The sequence below is a fragment of the Dromaius novaehollandiae genome, chromosome 10 (assembly GCF_036370855.1).
Source record: "Dromaius novaehollandiae isolate bDroNov1 chromosome 10, bDroNov1.hap1, whole genome shotgun sequence".
Classification (NCBI taxonomy): Eukaryota; Metazoa; Chordata; class Aves; order Casuariiformes; family Dromaiidae; genus Dromaius; species Dromaius novaehollandiae.
Window position 1 is genome coordinate 26,963,330 of NC_088107.1, and position 15,658 is coordinate 26,978,987.

Here is a 15,658-nt window from a genome sequence, read left to right on the forward strand (position 1 = left end):
CTCACAAGCAGAGCCAGCAGGTGGGGCTGCACACTAACGTATGAGGCACTGAGGCTGCTGTGGCCTCACAAGCACAGCCAGCAGCCAGGAGCCTGTCACTGGCCTCGGAGGCACTGAGGCTGCTGTGACCTCACAAGCACAGCCAGCAGGTGGGGCTGTACACTAAAGTATGAGGCACTGAGCCTGCTGTGACCTCACAAGCTCATCCAGCAGCCAGGAGCCTGCCTCTGGCCTAGGAGGCACACAGCCTGCTGTGACCTCACAAGCACAGCCAGCAGCCATGAGCCTGCCACTGGCCTAGGAGGCACTGAGGCTGCTGTGACCTCACAAGCACAGCCAGCAGCCAGGAGCCTGCCACTGGCCTAGGAGGCAATCAGGCTGCTGTGATCTCACAAGCACAGCCAGCAGCCAGGAGCCTGCCACTGGCCTAGGAGGCACTGAGGCTGCTGTGACCTCACAAGCACAGCCAACAGGTGGGGCTGCACACTATCGTATGAGGCACTGAGCCTGCTGATACCTCCCAAGCACAGCCAGCAGCCATGAGCCTGCCACTGGCCTAGGAGGCACTCAGGCTGCTGTGACGTCACAAGCACAGCCAGCAGCCAGGAGCCTGCCACTGGCCTAGGAGGCACTCAGGCTGCTGTGGCCTCACAAGCACAGCCAGCAGCCATGAGCCTGCCACTGGCCTAGGAGGCACTGAGGCTGCTGTGACCTCACAAGCAGAGCCAGCAGGCGGGCCTGCGCACTAACGTATGAGGCACCGAGGCTGCTGATACCTCACAAGCACAGCCAGCAGCCAGGAGCCTGCCACTGGACTGGGAGGCACTCAGGCTGCTGTGACCTCACAAGCACAGCCAGCAGCCAGGAGCCTGCCACTGGCCAAGGAGGCAATCAGACTGCTGTGACCTCCCAAGCACAGCCAGCAGCCAGGAGCTTGCCACTGGCCTAGGAGACAGTTAGGCTGCTGTGACCTCACAAGCACAGCCAGCAGCCAGGAGCTTGCCACTGGCCTAGGAGACAGTTAGGCTGCTGTGACCTGCCAAGCACAGCCAGCAGCCATGAGCCTCCCACTGGCCTAGGAGGCACTGAGGCTGCTATGACCTCCCAAGCTCAGCCAGCAGCCATGAGCCTCCCACTGGCCTAGGAGGCACGGAGCATTCTGTGACGTCACAAGCACAGCCAGCTGCCAGGAGCCTGCCACTGGCCTAAGAGGCACTCAGGCTGCTGTGACCTCACAAGCAGAGCCAGCAGGTGGGGCGGCACACTAAAGTATGAGGCACTGAGGCTGCTGTGACCACAAAAGAACAGCCAGCAGCCAGGAGCCTGCCTCTGGCCAAGTAGGCACACAGCCTGCTGTGACCTCACAAGCAGAGCCAGCAGGTGGGGCTGCACACTAACATGTGAGGCACTGAGGCTGCTGTGGCCTCACAAGCACAGCCAGCAGCCAGGAGCCTGTCACTGGCCTCGGAGGCACTGAGGCTGCTGTGACCTCACAAGCACAGCCAGCAGGTGGGGCTGTAAACTAAAGTATGAGGCACTGAGGCTGCTGTGACCTCACAAGCTCATCCAGCAGCCAGGAGTCTGCCTCTGGCCTAGGAGGCACACAGCCTGCTGTGACCTCACAAGCACAGCCAGCAGCCATGAGCCTGCGACTGGCCTAGGAGGCACGGAGGATTCTGTGACGTCACAAGCACAGACAGCTGCCATGAGCCTGCCAGTGGCCTTGGAGGAGCTGAGGCTGCTGTGACCGCACAAGCAGAGCCAGCAGGTGGGGCTGCACACTAAAGTATGAGGCACTGAGGCTGCTGTGACCACACAAGAACAGCCAGCAGCCAGGAGCCTGCCACTGGCCTAGGAGGCACGGAGGCTGCTGTGACCTCACAAGCAGAGCCAGCAGGTGGGGCTGCACACTAAAGTATGAGGCACTGAGGCTGCTGTGACCTCACAAGCACAGCCAGCAGCCATGAGCCTGCCACTGGCCGAGCAGGCACTCAGGCTGCTGTGACCTTACAAGCACAGCCAGCAGGGGGCGCTGCTCATTACCCAGGGGGCATTGATGCCGCTGTGACCTGCCAAGCACAGCCAGCAACCATGAGTCTTCCACTGGCCTAGGAGGCACTGAGGCTGATGTGACCTCCCAAGCACAGCCAACAGCCAGGAGCCTGCCACTGGCCTAGGAGGCACTGAGGCTGCTGTGACCTCCCAAGCACAGCCAGGAGCCAGGAGCCTGCCACTGGCCTAGGAGGTACTGAGGCTGCTGTGACCTCCCAAGCACAGCCAGCAGCCATGAGCCTGCCACTGGCCTAGGAGGCAATCAGGCTGCTGTGACGTCACAAGCTCAGCCAGCAGCCAGGCGCCTGCCACTGGCCTAGGAGTCATTCAGGCTGCTGTGACCTCACAAGCACGGCCAGCTGCCAGGAGGCTGCCACTGGCCTAGGAGGCACTGAGGCTGCTGTGACCTCACAAGCACAGCCAGCAGCCAGGAGCCTGCCACTGGCCTAGGAGGCACTGAGGCTGCTGTGACCTCCCAAGCACAGCCAGCAGCCATGAGCCTGCGACTGGCAGAGGAGACACTGAGGCTGGTGTGACCTCACAAGCACAGCCAGCAGCCAGGAGCCTGCCACTGGCCTAGGAGACAGTTAGGCTACTGTGACCTCCCAAGCACAGCCAGCAGCCATGAGCCTCCCACTGGCCTAGGAGGCACTGAGGGTGCTGTGACCTCACAAGCACAGCCAGCAGACAGGAGCCTGTCATTGGCCTAGGAGGCACTGAGGCTGCTGTGACCTCACAAGCACAGCCAGCAGACAGGAGCCTGTCATTGGCCTAGGAGGCACTGAGGCTGCTGTGACCTCACAAGCACAGCCAGCAGCCAGGAGCCTGCCACTGGCCTAGCAGGCACTCAGCCTCCTCTGACTTCACAAGCACAGCCAGCAGCCAGGAGCCTGTCGCTGGCCTAGGAGGCACTGAGGCTGCTGTGACCTCCCAAGCACAGCCAGCAGCCAGGAGCCTGCCACTGGCCTAGGAGGCACTGAGGCTGCTGTGACCTCACAAGCACAGCCAACAGGGGGCGCTGCACACTATCGTATGAGGCACTGAGCCTGCTGATACCTCCCAAGCACAGCCAGCAGCCATGAGCCTGCCACTGGCCTAGGAGGCACTGAGGCTGCTGTGACCACTCAAGCTCAGCCAGCAGCCATGAGCCTCCCACTGGCCTAGGAGGCACGGAGGATTCTGTGACGTCACAAGCACAGCCAGCTGCCAGGAGCCTGCCACTGGCCTAAGAGGCACTCAGGCTGCTGTGACCTCACAAGCAGAGCCAGCAGGTGGGGCGGCACACTAAAGTATGAGGCACTGAGGCTGCTGTGACCACAAAAGAACAGCCAGCAGCCAGGAGCCTGCCTCTGGCCAAGTAGGCACACAGCCTGCTGTGACCTCACAAGCAGAGCCAGCAGGTGGGGCTGCACACTAACGTATGAGGCACTGAGGCTGCTGTGGCCTCACAAGCACAGCCAGCAGCCAGGAGCCTGTCACTGGCCTCGGAGGCACTGAGGCTGCTGTGACCTCACAAGCACAGCCAGCAGGTGGGGCTGTACACTAAAGTATGAGGCACTGAGCCTGCTGTGACCTCACAAGCTCATCCAGCAGCCAGGAGCCTGCCTCTGGCCTAGGAGGCGCACAGCCTGCTGTGACCTCACAAGCACAGCCAGCAGCCATGAGCCTGCCACTGGCCTAGGAGGCACTGAGGCTGCTGTGACCTCACAAGCACAGACAGCAGCCAGGAGCCTGCCACTGGCCTAGGAGGCACGGAGGCTGCTGTGATCTCACAAGCACAGCCAGCAGCCAGGAGCCTGCCACTGGCCTAGGAGGCACTGAGGCTGCTGTGACCTCACAAGCACAGCCAACAGGGGGCGCTGCACACTATCGTATGAGGCACTGAGCCTGCTGATACCTCCCAAGCACAGCCAGCAGCCAGGAGCCTGCCACTGGCCTAGGAGGCACTGAGGCTGCTGTGACGTCACAAGCACAGCCAGCAGCCAGGAGCCTGCCACTGGCCTAAGAGGCACTCAGGCTGCTGTGGCCTCAGAAGCACAGTCAGCAGCCAGGAGCCTGCCACTGGCCTCGGAGGAGCTGAGGCTGCTGTGACCTCACAAGCAGAGCCAGCAGGCGGGGCTGCGCACTAAAGTATGAGGCACTGAGGCTGCTGTGACCACACAAGAACAGCCAGCAGCCAGGAGCCTGCCACTGGCCTAGGAGGCACTGAGGCTGCTGTGACCTCACAAGCAGAGCCAGCAGGTGGGGCTGCACACTAACGTATGAGGCACCGAGGCTGCTGTGGCCTCACAAGCACAGCCAGCAGCCAGGAGCCTGCCACTGGCCAAGGAGGCAATCAGGCTGCTGTGACCTCCCAAGCACAGCCAGCAGCCAGGAGCTTGCCACTGGCCTAGGAGACAGTTAGGCTGCTGTGACCTCACAAGCACAGCCAGCAGCCAGGAGCTTGCCACTGGCCTAGGAGGCAGTTAGGCTGCTGTGACCTGCCAAGCACAGCCAGCAGCCATGAGCCTCCCACTGGCCTAGGAGGCACTGAGGCTGCTGTGACCTCCCAAGCTCATCCAGAAGCCATGAGCCTCCCACTGGCCTAGGAGGCATGGAGGATTGTGTGACGTCACAAGCACAGCCAGCTGCCAGGAGCCTGCCACTGGCCTAAGAGGCACTCAGGCTGCTGTGACCTCACAAGCAGAGCCAGCAGGTGGGGCGGCACACTAAAGTATGAGGCACTGAGGCTGCTGTGACCACAAAAGAACAGCCAGCAGCCAGGAGCCTGCCTCTGGCCAAGTAGGCACACAGCCTGCTGTGACCTCACAAGCAGAGCCAGCAGGTGCGGCTGCACACTAACGTGTGAGGCACTGAGGCTGCTGTGGCCTCACAAGCACAGCCAGCAGCCAGGAGCCTGCCACTGGACTCGGAGGCACTCAGGCTGCTGTGACCTCACAAGCACAGCCAGCAGGTGGGGTTGTACACTAAAGTATGAGGCACTGAGCCTGATGTGACCTCACAAGCTCATCCAGCAGCCAGGAGCCTGCCTCTGGCCTAGGAGGCACACAGCCTGCTGTGACCTCACAAGCACAGCCAGCAGCCATGAGCCTGCGACTGGCCTAGGAGGCACTGAGGCTGCTGTGACCTCACAAGCACAGCCAGCAGCCAGGAGCCTGCCACTGGCCTAGGAGGCACGGAGGCTGCTGTGACCTCACAAGCACAGCCAGCAGGTGGGGCTGCACACTAAAGTATGAGGCACTGAGGCTGCTGTGACCTCCCAAGCACAGCCAGCAGCCATGAGCCTGCCACTGGCCGAGCAGGCACTCAGGCTGCTGTGACCTTACAAGCACAGCCAGCAGGGGGCGCTGCTCATTACCCAGGGGGCATTGATGCCGCTGTGACCTGCCAAGCACAGCCAGCAACCATGAGTCTTCCACTGGCCTAGGAGGCACTGAGGCTGATGTGACCTCCCAAGCACAGCCAACAGCCAGGAGCCTGCCACTGGCCTAGGAGGCACTGAGGCTGCTGTGACCTCCCAAGCACAGCCAGCAGCCAGGAGCCTGCCACTGGCCTAGGAGGTACTGAGGCTGCTGTGACCTCCCAAGCACAGCCAGCAGCCATGAGCCTGCCACTGGCCTAGGAGGCAATCAGGCTGCTGTGACGTCACAAGCTCAGCCAGCAGCCAGGCGCCTGCCACTGGCCTAGGAGTCATTCAGGCTGCTGTGACCTCACAAGCACGGCCAGCTGCCAGGAGGCTGCCACTGGCCTAGGAGGCACTGAGGCTGCTGTGACCTCACAAGCACAGCCAGCAGCCAGGAGCCTGCCACTGGCCTAGGAGGCACTGAGGCTGCTGTGACCTCCCAAGCACAGCCAGCAGCCATGAGCCTGCGACTGGCCTAGGAGGCACTGAGGCTGCTGTGACCTCACAAGCACAGCCAGCAGCCAGGAGCCTGCCACTGGCCTAGGAGACAGTTAGGCTACTGTGACCTCCCAAGCACAGCCAGCAGCCATGAGCCTCCCACTGGCCTAGGAGGCACTGAGGGTGCTGTGACCTCACAAGCACAGCCAGCAGACAGGAGCCTGTCATTGGCCTAGGAGGCACTGAGGCTGCTGTGACCTCACAAGCACAGCCAGCAGACAGGAGCCTGTCATTGGCCTAGGAGGCACTGAGGCTGCTGTGACCTCACAAGCACAGCCAGCAGCCAGGAGCCTGCCACTGGCCTAGCAGGCACTCAGCCTCCTCTGACTTCACAAGCACAGCCAGCAGCCAGGAGCCTGTCGCTGGCCTAGGAGGCACTGAGGCTGCTGTGACCTCCCAAGCACAGCCAGCAGCCAGGAGCCTGCCACTGGCCTAGGAGGCACTGAGGCTGCTGTGACCTCACAAGCACAGCCAACAGGGGGCGCTGCACACTATCGTATGAGGCACTGAGCCTGCTGATACCTCCCAAGCACAGCCAGCAGCCATGAGCCTGCCACTGGCCTAGGAGGCACTGAGGCTGCTGTGACCACTCAAGCTCAGCCAGCAGCCATGAGCCTCCCACTGGCCTAGGAGGCACGGAGGATTCTGTGACGTCACAAGCACAGCCAGCTGCCAGGAGCCTGCCACTGGCCTAAGAGGCACTCAGGCTGCTGTGACCTCACAAGCAGAGCCAGCAGGTGGGGCGGCACACTAAAGTATGAGGCACTGAGGCTGCTGTGACCACAAAAGAACAGCCAGCAGCCAGGAGCCTGCCTCTGGCCAAGTAGGCACACAGCCTGCTGTGACCTCACAAGCAGAGCCAGCAGGTGGGGCTGCACACTAACGTATGAGGCACTGAGGCTGCTGTGGCCTCACAAGCACAGCCAGCAGCCAGGAGCCTGTCACTGGCCTCGGAGGCACTGAGGCTGCTGTGACCTCACAAGCACAGCCAGCAGGTGGGGCTGTACACTAAAGTATGAGGCACTGAGCCTGCTGTGACCTCACAAGCTCATCCAGCAGCCAGGAGCCTGCCTCTGGCCTAGGAGGCGCACAGCCTGCTGTGACCTCACAAGCACAGCCAGCAGCCATGAGCCTGCCACTGGCCTAGGAGGCACTGAGGCTGCTGTGACCTCACAAGCACAGACAGCAGCCAGGAGCCTGCCACTGGCCTAGGAGGCACGGAGGCTGCTGTGATCTCACAAGCACAGCCAGCAGCCAGGAGCCTGCCACTGGCCTAGGAGGCACTCAGGCTGCTGTGACCTCACAAGCACAGCCAACAGGGGGCGCTGCACACTATCGTATGAGGCAATGAGCCTGCTGATACCTCCCAAGCACAGCCAGCAGCCATGAGCCTGCCACTGGCCTAGGAGGCACTGAGGCTGCTGTGACGTCACAAGCACAGCCAGCAGCCAGGAGCCTGCCACTGGCCTAAGAGGCACTCATTCTGCTGTGGCCTCACAAGCACAGTCAGCAGCCAGGAGCCTGCCACTGGCCTCGGAGGAGCTGAGGCTGCTGTGACCTCACAAGCAGAGCCAGCAGGCGGGGCTGCGCACTAAAGTATGAGGCACTGAGGCTGCTGTGACCACACAAGAACAGCCAGCAGCCAGGAGCCTGCCACTGGCCTAGGAGGCACTGAGGCTGCTGTGCCCTCACAAGCAGAGCCAGCAGGTGGGGCTGCACACTAACGTATGAGGCACCGAGGCTGCTGTGGCCTCACAAGCACAGCCAGCAGCCAGGAGCCTGCCACTGGCCAAGGAGGCAATCAGGCTGCTGTGACCTCCCAAGCACAGCCAGCAGCCAGGAGCCTGCCACTGGCCTAGGAGGCACTGAGGCTGCTGTGACCTCACAAGCACAGCCAGCAGCCAGGAGCTTGCCACTGGCCTAGGAGGCAGTTAGGCTGCTGTGACCTGCCAAGCACAGCCAGCAGCCATGAGCCTCCCACTGGCCTAGGAGGCACTGAGGCTGCTGTGACCTCCCAAGCTCATCCAGAAGCCATGAGCCTCCCACTGGCCTAGGAGGCATGGAGGATTGTGTGACGTCACAAGCACAGCCAGCTGCCAGGAGCCTGCCACTGGCCTAAGAGGCACTCAGGCTGCTGTGACCTCACAAGCAGAGCCAGCAGGTGGGGCGGCACACTAAAGTATGAGGCACTGAGGCTGCTGTGACCACAAAAGAACAGCCAGCAGCCAGGAGCCTGCCTCTGGCCAAGTAGGCACACAGCCTGCTGTGACCTCACAAGCAGAGCCAGCAGGTGCGGCTGCACACTAACGTGTGAGGCACTGAGGCTGCTGTGGCCTCACAAGCACAGCCAGCAGCCAGGAGCCTGTCACTGGCCTCGGAGGCACGGAGGCTGCTGTGACCTCACAAGCACAGCCAGCAGGTGGGGTTGTACACTAAAGTATGAGGCACTGAGCCCGATGTGACCTCACAAGCTCATCCAGCAGCCAGGAGCCTGCCTCTGGCCTAGGAGGCACACAGCCTGCTGTGACCTCACAAGCACAGCCAGCAGCCATGAGCCTGCGACTGGCCTAGGAGGCACTGAGGCTGCTGTGACCTCACAAGCACAGCCAGCAGCCAGGAGCCTGCCACTGGCCTAGGAGGCACGGAGGCTGCTGTGATCTCACAAGCACAGCCAGCAGCCATGAGCCTGCCACTGGCCTAGGAGGCACTGAGGCTGCTGTGACCTCACAAGCACAGCCAACAGGGGGCGCTGCACACTAAAGTATGAGGCACTGAGCCTGCTGATACCTCCCAAGCACAGCCAGCAGCCATGAGCCTGCCACTGGCCTAGGAGGCACTCAGGCTGCTGTGACGTCACAAGCACAGCCAGCAGCCAGGAGCCTGGCACCGGCCTAGGAGGCACTCAGGCTGCTGTGGCCTCACAAGCACAGCCAGCAGCCATGAGCCTGCCACTGGCCTTGGAGGAGCTGAGGCTGCTGTGACCTCACAAGCACAGCCAGCAGGTGGGGCTGCACACTAAAGTATGAGGCACTGAGGCTGCTGTGACCACACAAGAACAGCCAGCAGCCAGGAGCCTGCCACTGGCCTCGGATGCACTGAGGCTGCTCTGACCTCACAAGCACAGCCAGCAGGTGGGGCTGCACACTAACGTATGAGGCACGGAGGCTGCTGTGGCCTCACAAGCACAGCCAGCAGCCAGGAGCCTGCCACTGGACTGGGAGGCACTCAGGCTGCTGTGACCTCACAAGCACAGCCAGCAGCCAGGAGCCTGCCACTGGCCAAGGAGGCAATCAGGCTGCTGTGACCTCCCAAGCACAGCCAGCAGCCAGGAACTTGCCACTGGTCTAGGAGACAGTTAGGCTGCTGTGACCTCCCAAGCAGAGCCAGCAGTCAGGAGCTTGCCACTGGCCTAGGAGACAGTTAGGCTGCTGTGACCTCCCAAGCACAGCCAGCAGCCATGAGCCTGCCACTGGCCTAGGAGGCACGGAGGCTGCTGTGACCTCACAAGCACAGCCAGCAGCCATGAGCCTGCCACTGGCCTAGGAGGCACTGAGGCTGCTGTGATCTCACAAGCACAGCCAGCAGCCATGAGCCTGCCACTGGCCTAGGAGGCACTGAGGCTGCTGTGACCTCACAAGCACAGCCCACAGGGGGCGCTGCACACTAAAGTATGAGGCACTGAGCCTGCTGATACCTCCCAAGCACAGCCAGCAGCCATGAGCCTGCCACTGGCCTAGGAGGCACTCAGGCTGCTGTGACGTCACAAGCACAGCCAGCAGCCAGGAGCCTGGCACCGGCCTAGGAGGCACTGAGGCTGCTGTGGCCTCACAAACACAGCCAGCAGCCATGAGCCTGCCACTGGCCTTGGAGGAGCTGAGGCTGCTGTGACCTCACAAGCAGAGCCAGCAGGTGGGGCTGCACACTAAAGTATGAGGCACTGAGGCTGCTGTGACCTCCCAAGCACAGCCAGCAGCCAGGAGCCTGCCACTGGCCTAGGAGGCACTGAGGCTGCTGTGACCTCCCAAGCACAGCCAACAGCCATGAGCCTGCCACTGGCCTAGGAGGCACGGAGGATTCTGTGACGTCAAAAGCACAGCCAGCTGCCAGGAGCCTGCCACTGGACTCGGAGGCACTCAGCCTGCTGTGACCTCACAAGCACAGCCAGCAGCCAGGAGCCTGCCACTGGCCTAGGAGACACTGAGGCTGCTGTAACCTCACAAGCACAGCCAGCAGCCAGGAGCCTGCCTCTGGCCTAGTAGGCACTCAGGCTGCTGTGACCTCCCAAGCACAGCCAGCAGCCAGGAGCCTGCCTCTGGCCTAGGAGGCACTCAGCCTGCTGTGACCTCCCAAGCACAGCCAACAGCCATGAGCCTGGCACTGGCCTAGGAGGCACTGAGGCAGCTGTGACCTCACAAGCACAGCCAGCAGGTGGGGCTGCACACTAAGCTATGAGGCACGGAGGATTCTGTGACGTCACAAGCACAGCCAGCAGCCAGGAGCCTGCCACTGGCCTAGAAGGTACTGAGGCTGCTGTGACCTCCCAAGCACAGCCAACAGCCATGAGCCTGCCACTGGCCTAGGAGGCACGCAGGCTGCTGTGACCTCACAAGCACAGCCAGCAGTCAGGAGCCTGCCACTGGCCTAGAAGGTACTGAGGCTGCTGTGACCTCCCAAGCACAGCCAGCAGCCAGGAGACTGCCACTGGCCTAGGAGGCACTCAGGCTGCTGTGACCTCACAAGCACAGCCAACAGCCAGGAGCCTGCCACTGGCCTGGGAGGCACTCAGGCTTCTGTGACGTCACAAGCACAGCAAGCTGCCAGGAGCCTGCCACTGGACTCAGAGGCACTCAGCCTGCTGTGACTTCACAAGCACAGCCAGCAGCCAGGAGCCTGCCACTGGACTGGGAGGCAGTCAGCCTGCTGTGACCTCACAAGCACAGCCAGCAGCCATGAGCCTGCCACTGGCTGAGGAGGCAATCAGGCTGCTGTGACCTCACAAGTAGACCCAGCAGCCATGAGCCTGCCACTGGCCTAGGAGGCACTCAGGCTGCTGTGAACTCACAAGCACAGCCAGCAGGGGGCGCTGCTCATTACCCAGGGGGCATTGATGCCGCTGTGACCTGTCAAGCACAGCCAGCAGCCATGAGCCTTCCACTGGCCTAGGAGGCACTGAGGCTGCTGTGACCTCACAAGCACAGCCAACAGCCAGGAGCCTGCCACTGGCCTAGGAGGCACGGAGGATTCTGTGACGTCACAAGCACAGCCAGCTGCCAGGAGCCTGCCACTGGACTCGGAGGCACTCAGCCTGCTGTGACCTCACAAGCACAGCCAGCAGCCAGGAGCCTGTCACTGGCCTCGGAGGCACTCAGGCTGCTGTGACCTCACAAGCACAGCCAGCAGCCATGAGCCTGCCACTGGCCTAGGAGGCACGGAGGCTGCTGTGACCACTCAAGCTCAGCCAGCAGCCAGGAGCCTCCCATTGGCCTAGGAGGCACGGAGGATTCTGTGACATCACAAGCACAGCCAGCAGCCAGGAGCCTGCCACTGGCCTAAGAGGCACTCAGGCTGCTGTGGCCTCACAAGCACAGCCAGCAGCCAGGAGCCTGACACTGGCCTTTGAGGAGCTGAGGCTGCTGTGACCTCACAAGCACAGCCAGCAGGTGGGGCTGCACACTAAAGTATGAGGCACCGAGGCTGCTGTGGCCTCACAAGCTCAGCCAGCAGCCAGGAGTCTGTCTCTGGCCTAGGAGGCACTCAGGCTGCTGTGACCTCACAAGCACAGCCAGCAGCCAGGAGCCTGCCACTGGCCTAGAAGGTACTGAGGCTGCTGTGACCTCACAAGCACAGCCAGCAGCCAGGAGCCTCCCACTGGCCTGGGAGGCACTCAGGCTTCTGTGACGTCACAAGCACAGCCAGCTGCCAGGAGCCTGCCACTGGACTCGGAGGCACTAAGCCTGCTGTGACTTCACAAGCACAGCCAGCAGCCAGGAGCCTGCCACTGGACTTGGAGGCACTCAGCCTGCTGTGACCTCACAAGCACAGCCAGCTGCCATGAGCCTGCCACTGGCCGAGGAGGCAATCAGGCTGCTGTGACCTCACAAGCACAGCCAGCAGCCAGGAGCTTGCCACTGGCCTAGGAGGCACACAGCCTGCTGTGACCTCACAAGCACAGCCAGCAGGTGGGGCTACACACTAAAGTATGAGGTACTGAGGCTGCTGGGAGCTCAGAAGCACAGCCAGCAGCCAGCAGCCTGCCACTGGCCTAGGAGGCACTGAGGCTGCTGTGACCTCCCAAGCACAGCCAGCAGCCATGAGCCTGCCACTGGCCTAGGAAGCACTGAGGCTGCTGTGACCTGACAAGCACAACGAGCAGCCATGAGCCTGCCACTGGCCTAGGAGGCACTCAGGCTGCTGTGACCTCTCAAGCACAGCCAGCAGCCAGGAGCCTGCCACTGGCCTAGGAGGCACTGAGGCTGCTGTGACCTCACAAGCACAAACAACAGGAGGCGCTGCACACTAACGTAAGAGGCAATGAGGCTGCTGTGACCTCCCAAGCACAGGCAGCAGCCAGGAGCCTGCCACTGGCCTAGGAGGAACGGAGGATTGTGTGACGTCACAAACACAGCCAGCTGCCAGGAGCCTGCCACTGGCCAAAGAGGTAATCAGGCTGCTGTGACCTCACAAGCACAGCCAGCAGCCAGGAGCCTGCCACTGGCCTCGGAGGAACTCAGGCTGCTGTGACCTCACAAGTAGAGGCAGCAGGTTGGGCTGCACAGTAACGTCTGAGGCACTGAGGCTGCTGTGACCTCACAAGCACAGCCAGCAGCCATGAGCCTGCCACTGGCCTAGGAGGCTCAGAGTTTGCTGTGAGCACTCAAACTCAGCGAGCAGCCAAGAGCCTGCCACTGCCCTAGGAGGCACTGAGGGTTCTGTGACCTCACAAGCACAGCCAGCTGCCATGATTCTGCCACTGGCCTCGGAGGAACTCAGGCTGCTGTGACCTCACAAGCACAGCCAGCAGCCAGGAGCCTCCCACTGGCCTAGGAGGTACTGAGGCTGCTGTGACTTCCCAAGCACAGCCAGCAGCCAGGAGCCTGCCACTGGCCTAGGAGGAACTGAGGCTGCTGTGACTTCACAAGCACAGCCAGCACCCAGGAGCCTGTCACTGGACTGGGAGGCACTCAGCCTGCTGTGACCTCAGAAGCACAGCCAGCAGCCATGAGCCTGCCACTGTCCTATGAGTCACTGATGCTGCAGTGACCTCCCAAGCACAGCCAGCAGCCATGAGCCTCCCACTGGCCTAGGAGGCACTGAGGCTGCTGTGACCTCACAAGCACAGCCAGCAGCCAGGAGCCGGCCCCAGGCCTAGGAAGCACACAGCCTGCTGTGGCCTCCCAAGCAGGGCCAGCAGGGGGTGCTGCTCATTACCCAGTGGGCACTGATGCTGCTTTGACCTCACAAGCACAGCCAGCAGCCAGGAGCCTGCCACTGGCTTAGGAGGCACTCAGCCTGCTGTGACCTCACAAGTACAGGCAACAGCCATGAGCCTGCCGCTGGCTTAGGAGGCACTGAGGCTGCTGTGACCTCACTAGCTCAGCATGCAGGTGGTTCTGCACACTAACGTATGAGGCACTGAGGCTGCTGTGCCCTCACAAGCTCAGCCAGCAGGGGCGGCTGCACACTAACCTATGAGGCACTGAGGCTGCTGTGACCTCACAAGCACAGCCAGCAGCCAGGAGCCTATCACTGGCCTAGGAGGCACTCAGCCTGCTGTGACCTCACAAGCACAGCCAGCAGCCAGGAGCCTGCCACTGGCCTAGGAGGCAGGGAAGCTGCTGTGACCTCACAAGCACAGCCAGCAGGGCTGGCTGCACACTAACGTATGAGGCACTGAGCGTGCTGTCATGTCACACACACATCCAGCAGGCATGAGCATGCCACTGGCCTAGAAGACACTGAGGCTGCTGTGACCTCACGAGCACAGCCAGTAGGTGGGGCTGCACACTAACGGTTGAGGCACTGAGGCTGCTGTGACCTCACAAGCACAGCCAGCAGCCAGGAGCCTGCCACTGGTCTAGGAGGCACTCAGGCTGCTGTGACCTCACAAGCACAGCCAACAGCCAGTAACCTCCCACTGGCCTAGGAGACACTGAGGCTGCTGTGACCTCACAAGCACAGCCAGCAGCCAGGAGCCTGCCTCTGGCCTATTAGGCACTCAGGCTGCTGTGACCTCACAAGCACAGCCAGCAGCCATGAGCCTGCCACTGGCCTAGGAGGCACGGAGGCTGCTGTGACCACTCAAGCTCAGCCAGCAGCCAGGAGCCTCCCATTGGCCTAGGAGGCACGGAGGATTCTGTGACATCACAAGCACAGCCAGCAGCCAGGAGCCTGCCACTGGCCTAAGAGGCACTCAGGCTGCTGTGGCCTCACAAGCACAGCCAGCAGCCAGGAGCCTGACCCTGGCCTTTGAGGAGCTGAGGCTGCTGTGACCTCACAAGCACAGCCAGCAGGTGGGGCTGCACACTAAAGTATGAGGCACCGAGGCTGCTGTGGCCTCACAAGCTCAGCCAGCAGCCAGGAGTCTGTCTCTGGCCTAGGAGGCACTCAGGCTGCTGTGACCTCACAAGCACAGCCAGCAGCCAGGAGCCTGCCACTGGCCTAGAAGGTACTGAGGCTGCTGTGACCTCACAAGCACAGCCAGCAGCCAGGAGCCTCCCACTGGCCTGGGAGGCACTCAGGCTTCTGTGACGTCACAAGCACAGCCAGCTGCCAGGAGCCTGCCACTGGACTCGGAGGCACTAAGCCTGCTGTGACTTCACAAGCACAGCCAGCAGCCAGGAGCCTGCCACTGGCCTTGGAGGCACTCAGCCTGCTGTGACCTCACAAGCACAGCCAGCTGCCATGAGCCTGCCACTGGCCGAGGAGGCAATCAGGCTGCTGTGACCTCACAAGCACAGCCAGCAGCCAGGAGCTTGCCACTGGCCTAGGAGGCACACAGCCTGCTGTGACCTCACAAGCACAGCCAGCAGGTGGGGCTACACACTAAAGTATGAGGTACTGAAGCTGCTGGGAGCTCAGAAGCACAGCCAGCAGCCAGCAGCCTGCCACTGGCCTAGGAGGCACTGAGGCTGCTGTGACCTCCCAAGCACAGCCAGCAGCCATGAGCCTGCCACTGGCCTAGGAAGCACTGAGGCTGCTGTGACCTGACAAGCACAACGAGCAGCCATGAGCCTGCCACTGGCCTAGGAGGCACTCAGGCTGCTGTGACCTCTCAAGCACAGCCAGCAGCCAGGAGCCTGCCACTGGCCTAGGAGGCACTGAGGCTGCTGTGACCTCACAAGCACAAACAACAGGAGGCGCTGCACACTAACGTAAGAGGCAATGAGGCTGCTGTGACCTCCCAAGCACAGGCAGCAGCCAGGAGCCTGCCACTGGCCTAGGAGGAACGGAGGATTGTGTGACGTCACAAACACAGCCAGCTGCCAGGAGCCTGCCACTGGCCAAAGAGGTAATCAGGCTGCTGTGACCTCACAAGCACAGCCAGCAGCCAGGAGCCTGCCACTGGCCTCGGAGGAACTCAGGCTGCTGTGACCTCACAAGTAGAGGCAGCAGGTTGGGCTGCACAGTAACGTCTGAGGCACTGAGGCTGCTGTGACCTCACAAGCACAGCCAGCAGCCATGAGCCTGCCACTGGCCTAGGAGGCT